The sequence below is a fragment of the Penaeus monodon genome, chromosome 16 (assembly GCF_015228065.2).
Source record: "Penaeus monodon isolate SGIC_2016 chromosome 16, NSTDA_Pmon_1, whole genome shotgun sequence".
Lineage (NCBI taxonomy): Eukaryota > Metazoa > Arthropoda > Malacostraca > Decapoda > Penaeidae > Penaeus > Penaeus monodon.
Window position 1 is genome coordinate 36,239,231 of NC_051401.1, and position 7,574 is coordinate 36,246,804.

At 42.4% G+C, this 7,574-nt stretch overlaps 1 pseudogene; it reads right to left on the minus strand.

The window, feature by feature from the left end:
- LOC119582753 overlaps window positions 1-7,574 on the minus strand; it is a 25,790-nt pseudogene that overhangs the window by 988 nt on the left and 17,228 nt on the right.

The following is a 7,574-nucleotide window of genomic DNA, read 5'->3' on the forward strand; positions in this document are numbered from 1 at the left end:
TGCCTTTTGAATGTCAGCGTTGGCCTTGTTAGACTGGTCGAGCGCAATTTCCAGTTCATTGATGTCAGACTCCAGTTTCTTCTTCATACGGAGAGCTTCAGCCTTACTCTTAGCCTCAGCCTCAAGAGAAGCTTGCATGGAGTCAATTGCACGTTGATGACTCTTTCTGTAAAAAAGGAAAAAAAAATGAGATATAAAAGACAAAAGGTTTTTGCTTCCCATATTTAATCATGGCTGCTCTTTACGAATTATATGAGGAAGATGCTTACCGAGTCGCGTCGAATTCTTCTTCCTTTTCTTGAATTCGCTTTTCAATTTCCTGCCTAACTTGGCTAAGTTCCAGCTGCCCGCGGAGAACCTTGTTTTCCTCCTGTTCAAGTGCCACCTCGGCCTCCTCGAGAGCAGCCTGAAGCTCCTCCTTCTCAATCTCAAAACGCTTTGCATTCTTCTCTATCTCATGAAGGGATCGGCCACCCTCGCTGATCTGCTCCATCAAGTCCTTGATCTCATCAGCCAGACTCTTGTTCTCACGACGAACAGCATCCAGATGCTCAAGATTTTCCTCGTACATGGCCTTAATGCGGAAGTGCTCGGTGGAATACTGGCGGCATTCTTTCTGGGAAGCATCCAGTTCCACGGCAAGATCGTCAACCTTTACCTTCCATTCGTTGACAAACCCGATCAAAGTTCTTCTGTTTCTTTTCGGCAGCAATGGCCAGACCCTGAGCACGTTCCACCTGCAGCTGCATCTCCTCAATGTCGGACAGTACGCGCCCCTTGGCTTTTTCCATCTGCAGATTCTTAACATTGAGTTGTTCAATCTGCAATTCAGCTTCCTCGAGGCGAGCGGCAAGCTTCAAGCGGGCGGCCTCAATCTCCTCGGCACGAGCCACACCTTCAGCCTCATATTTGGAGCGCCACATATGAGCTTCAGCATTAGCCTTGGACAGCAGGCGATTGGCATCAGCCTTAGCTTCAGATTCCTCATCGAGCTGCTCACGAAGTCCGTCAAGGTCATGTTCCAGGTTGCGGAATTTACCAAGAAGGGAGCTTCGTTCCTGCAGGGAGAAGGGAAAAAATTTAGCATTTCAAAATCAAAATAGAATATCTACCTACAAAAATAGATTTAATTGTGAGACTGTAAATGGGGATTTATAAATTCCTTACCCTTGCCTCATCCTCGACGATCTTTTTGGTATCGTCCAACTGCGTGGTGAGAGAAACCTTGAGATTGTTCAGCTGAGAGATCTGGCCTTCTATCTCCTCCAGCTGACGCAACAAGTCGGCGTTCTCAATAGCAAGCTTCTTCTTGTGAGCATCGAAGTCGTTAAGATTGCGGTTTGCTTCGTCCAGCTTGGAGTTCACATCATTGATCTGCTGCTGAATCTGCTTGTTTGTCTTATCAGCCATGGCCTGGCGGGGGAAGCAAAATCATCACTCTCTGTTCGTGCTCTTGTGAGAAGAATGTACAGTGTGCATGTGTGTTTGTGTGTGTGTGTGCGTGTGTGTTTGTGTGTTTGTGTGTTTGTGTGTTTGTGTGTTTGTGTGTTTGTGTGTGCGTGTGTGTGTGTGTTTGTGTGTGTGTTTGTGTGTGTGTGTGTGTGTTTGTGTGTGTGTGTGTGTGTGTGTGTGTGTGTATGTACATATATAAGTATATATATATACATATATATATATATATATATATATATATATATATATATATATGATATATATATATATATATATATATATATATATATATATATATATATATATATATATATATATATACACGAGCGCGCACACACACACACATATATATATATATATGATTATATAAATATGTATTTGTATATAAAAATGAAAAAAAGATACATATTTTTACCTTCTCACGAGAAAGGGTGTCCATAGCTGACTTCGCTTCTTCGGCGTCGCGCTTAATCATTTCCTTCTCCTTTTCAGTCCTGTTGGAAACGAAGTTTAAGTTAATCTCCACATCATTCTATAATTCATATACCTATACATGCATGCACAGCCTTCTGTCTATTTCTCTCCCTCTCTCTCTCTCTCTCTCTCTCTCTCTCTCTCTCTCTCTCTCTCTCTCTCTATATATATATATATATATATATATATATATATATATATATATATATTATATATATATATATATATATGCGTGCGTACGTATGCGTGTGTTTACACACACACAGACACACACACACACACACACACACACACACACACACACACACACACACACACACACACACACACACGCACACACACACGCACACGCACACGCACACACATGTATGTAGATAGATATATGTGTACGCAAAGAGACACTATTTGTGTGATGAATTCTAAAATCAGTTGCCCCAATATTTCATTACCCACCTGTTCTTCATCTTCGTGAGATGATCAATTTGTTCGGTCATTTCAGCGACGGCGTCATTGTGCTTCTTGCGAAGGCCAGCAAGCGCTGACTCGTGCTGGATGTTGGATTCCTCGAGATCCCGTCGCAGCTTAGCCAGCTCTGCCTCACGCTTCTTGTTGAGCTCAGCCTGGGCGTTGGTAGCACCGCCTGCCTCGTCCAAACGCTCATTCAGGTCGCCGAGCTCGCGAGCAAGCATTCCCTTGCTCTTCTCTGCCTTGGCTCTGGCTTGTCGCTCGTGTTCGACCTCAGATTCTAGTTCTTCAATGCGAGATTGCAATTCCTTGATAGATTTTTGCACCTTGGACACAAAGCCTTGTTCTTCCTCGAGTTTGCATGCAAGGGAACCGATTTCCTTGTCTTTACGCTGGATGTTTTGTTCTACATCCTTGTATTGACGTTCGAGGTCAGAGACGCTCTCCTGGGTTAGCTTCAGATCACCTTCGACCTTCCTCTTCGATCTTTCAACTTCTCCACGAAGCTTCTTCTCGCGATCGACCGAACTTTCAAGCTCGTCAAGTGTCTGTTCAAGCTTCGACTTGACCTTATTAAGATGATTAGCCTTATCTTCAATGGATTGCAGATCCTCGGCGGTCTTCTGGTTCATCTCCTGCAGGAGCTTCTTTTCCTTGTTAATCTTGTTGATGATTTCGTCTTGGTGTGCGATCTCATCGTTCAAGGTGCGGATCTGGTGATCCTTCGTTGCCTTGTCCTGATTAGTCTTCTGGACATTCAGCTCAAAGTCTTCAATATCCTTTTTCATGGCGTTGACATCTTGTTCAGCCAACCTCTTCGACTGGAACATTTGAGTTCGAGACTCTTCTTCTTTTTGGAGTCTCATTGTTGCGTCCTGTAATTTGAAAATATGTCATGTAATAGTCAACATACCGTTTCTCAATTCCTGTTCACATTTAGTGCAGATTTTCAATGCGCAAACGACAATATTATCACTATTATTTACTTACGTTCAACTGACATTCTAGGTCAGTTCTCTGAGCAGACAGCTTGGCCATCTCCTCTATGAACTGGGAGACATTACCCTTTGTAGATTCAAGGGTAACCTTCAGGTCGTTCATCTCTTCAGTAAGACTAGTGTTGGAGTCTTCAAGTTCTTTCCTGCGAGTAGATTCGCGCTCTAAGTCTTGACAGGCCTTCTCAGCCCTATCCTTGAGTCTATTAATCTCGTCTTCCAGCCTGGGCTGGTTGATAAGAGGCTTCACCTTCTGCCAGAAGATGAACCAAGACCAGTTGCTCATGGCCATATACTTCCTGATATTACGCTGCAGCACGACCAGGGATACGCGCTGCTCCTGCAGCCTGAGATATTCCTTGCGACCGATTATTCCGCGGATCCATGACTGCATCCAGGTGATGATTTTGCCCAAACGCTCATCACGAATTTCCTCCATGGTACCCAGGACACCAGCACGGAAGAATACCTATGACGTATATTAAAACAAAATTGTAGGGAATAAAGAATACGTTTTAAGGATATGTGTATGTATACAAACATACATAGTTATATATGTGTGTATATATATACATGTATATGAATATGTGTGTGTGTGTGTGTCTGTTAGTGTTTATATACACAAACACACGAACACACACACACACACACCCACACATATATGTATGTATGCATATATATACATATAGATATATATGCGTATCTATATATGTTTGTATGTGTGTTCATATGTGTAAATCTCTGTGTATAAACACCCTTACTCATATATATATATATATATATATATATATATATATATATATATATATATATATATATATATGTATGTATGTATGTATGTGTGTGTGTGTGTGTGTGTGTGTATGTGTGTGTGTGTGTGTGTGTGTGTGTGTGTGTATGTGTGTGTGTGTGTATGTGTGTGTGTGTGTGTGTCTGTATACACACACACATTTATATATATATATATATATATATATATATATATATATATATATATATATATATATATATATATATATATATATATATAACATGGTCACACACCACACACAAATAATCACACACACCTATGTGTGTGTGTGTGTTTAGTTGTGTGTGTGTGTTTAGTTGTGTGTATGCGTGTGTGCTAAGAAGTGAAATACTAAAAACCAAAAATACTGACCTTAGTTTTACCGCAACGGAAAAGTTCTGTGTCAAGTCCAGCCTTCTCGAACGTCTTCTCTGCTGCTTTCTTGTCGTCATTCTCACTGATCATGATTTCAGGGGCGAGGATCTTGTAGCTAGTGAAGAACAGATCTCCATGAGAAAAGATTCTCTACACTCTTTATGTTGCCAGAAAAGAACACAATTCATCGCTTATGAACAATCTGCAAAAGGACTAACCGGTGCTTGAAGTCATGGTAAGGCATCCTGTTGGGGAAGCCCTTGCGGCAGATACGGATACCCTCGAGCACACCGTTGCAGGTCAGCTGGTGCATGATAAGACCAGCCTGAACAGCACCTGGTGAGGGGATAGCAGAGGCGTTAATTAACTATTGCTTAACATAAGAGTGATTACTGGGGTATATGCTGCATGTATTTGCATGTATGTTTTGCGCGGCCCCATACCTGGCGTCTTTGTCTCGTTGGGCACAATGCAACGGATGAAGTGGGGATGAGTAGAGTGCAGGGTCGTCATGAGACTGTTCAGTTGGTCCTGAGGAAATGAACGACATATTGAGTTATGATAATAAAGACAACTACTATCGATACATCTCTCAAACACTGCAAAAGACCTGCATTTTCACGAGCCAGGAAACTGCATTGAAAATAACATATACTTACCCTATACCCAGAGGACACAGTCTTGAAGCCAGCGGACCCCTTCTTGCCACCCTTACCTCCCTTGCCTAATGAAGAAGTAAATATGTGTATTAAATAATAAATTAATGAAATGTATGAATAGGTAGAAAAGAAACAAGACAGGAATCGCCATAGGTAAATAGAAGTTATAAGTTCCTAAAATCATAAGGATAATATGTTTGGAAATTTCAGTTTCATGTGAATCCTACCTTTTCCACCACCAGCGTCACCAGACTGACCAGGATGGTCAGCAAAGCACAATACAAGCAACTGATTAGTAGCCTTCTTGAGCTGATCGACGACAGTGTCGTTGAGGGGATCCTTGTTCTTCTCCAGCCAGCCACTCAGATTGTAAGTCACAGTGCCGGCGTAGTGAACGATGGCGAAGTGACCCTCAGACTGGCCTGGCTTGGGAGGCTTAGGCTTGATGAAGCAGGGAGACTTGCCCAGATGGTTGGCCTTCAGCTTCTCCTCAAACGTCTTGTCAGTAGCCTTAGGGAACATGGATTCCTCCTCGAGAATAGCGAGGAGACCGAGTTTCTGCAATGAAATAATCAAGATGTATATTGGAATTTCTCATACATTTATATGTCCAGCTGAAGGGATATCTCGAAGACATTGTAATTAATTCGAAACAACACATCAACCGGCAGAACATACCTTCTCGAAGAGCTCAATACAGGCTTGCAGATCCATACCGAAGTCGACGAACTGCCAGTTAATCCCTTCTGACTTGTATTCCTCCTGCTCCAGCACAAACATGTGATGGTTGAAGAACTGCTGCAGCTTCTCATTACAGAAGTTGATGCAAATCTGCTCGAAGCCGTTGTACTGTACAAAGGAACATCATTATATAAGTAAGATATTGAGAAAGAAAAGTCCCTAGTTGAGTGACCAACAAGAGAAACAATTGAGCAATTGTGGAATTTCAAACCTATTCAGCAATATTAACCCAGTGCGAAACGGCAGAAACGAAAGGCTTACGTCAAAGATCTCAAAACCAGCAATATCAAGCACGCCGATGAACATGGCACGCTTCATGCCGGTCTCGAGGGTCTGGTTACACTTCTTCACGATCCACTTGAAGAGACGGTCGAACAGGGCCTTTGCCAGAGCACCAACGGAGTAGTTAACCTGATTAACGTTTCTTCCCTGGGTGACGAACTCAGCGCCGACCTTGATCTTGGGCTTGCACAGGTTCTTGTACAGCTCAGCTCTGTCGACGCCCATAACCTCACCAAGAATATCACCAGCCTGGAAGGGCGGAGTGGGTTAAAGCTTCCAGGATAAAAGAGAGATAAAAATGCATATGCCTTCCACTGCCATAAAAATGAAAGATAAATGTCGGTTGAATACCTCGGTACCGTCGGGTTCGGCCTGCTCTTCTCGGCCCCTCTGCTTGAACTTGAGGTTGCCCATGTGCATGACGGAAGCAGTGAGCTTGTAGGCGTCATCGCGCTCTTGGTCAGTGAAGTTCAGAATTGTGAAAGCGTTCTGTTGGAAGGAAGTGATCATGGATGACATTTTTTGTGTATTAATCACACACACACACACACACACACGGACGCACACGCACACGCACACCCCACACGCAAACACATATGTGTGTGTATATATATAATAATAATGTATATACACACACACATACACATATATATGTGTGTGTGTGTGTTTATTACATATTTGATTTTTGTCAGTAACTTTGGAAAGCTCAGTTTATTATGGTTATTGTGGATGTTAACTTAACATCCATTAACAAAATATCAAACACTAACGTGTGTGAATTCCATGTCTTCCTTGTCATCAATAGAAGGCACAGTGACCTTGCCCTGAGCAACGTAGTTGTAGTCGTAGATGTCGTCAGTAAGATGACATATTTCTGTTGGGAAATTCTGTTTGTAAGCTCTCACATTATCATGGTGGTTTTTCATCATTGAAAAGTAATACTTGGTCGAATAATTGTAACTATCATGTCCGTTAAAAACAAGGATTTTTTCAGTTATTTATAGTTGCCTCACTAGTTATCATTAATTCAATTGGTAAGAATTACGCGATTTTCCGGTAGTGCCACTATAAAGCCATGCGGTACTTACTCTTCATGTAAGGGACTTGATCGGACATCATCTGGTAGAAGATGTGGTAGCCTCGTTCAGCAGCCTGCTGCGAGATGACGCGAGCCTTCTCCAGCAGGTACACCTCGATGTCAGCGCCGGACAGCTTGCCATTGGGGGCGAAGTGGATACGGATGAACTTACCCTGCAAGAAGCGATAAATGGGGATATCTTAGTAATTTCTGATTACACTTATCATAAAGTGATATTCGATTGGTTTTCGGAGACATCTATT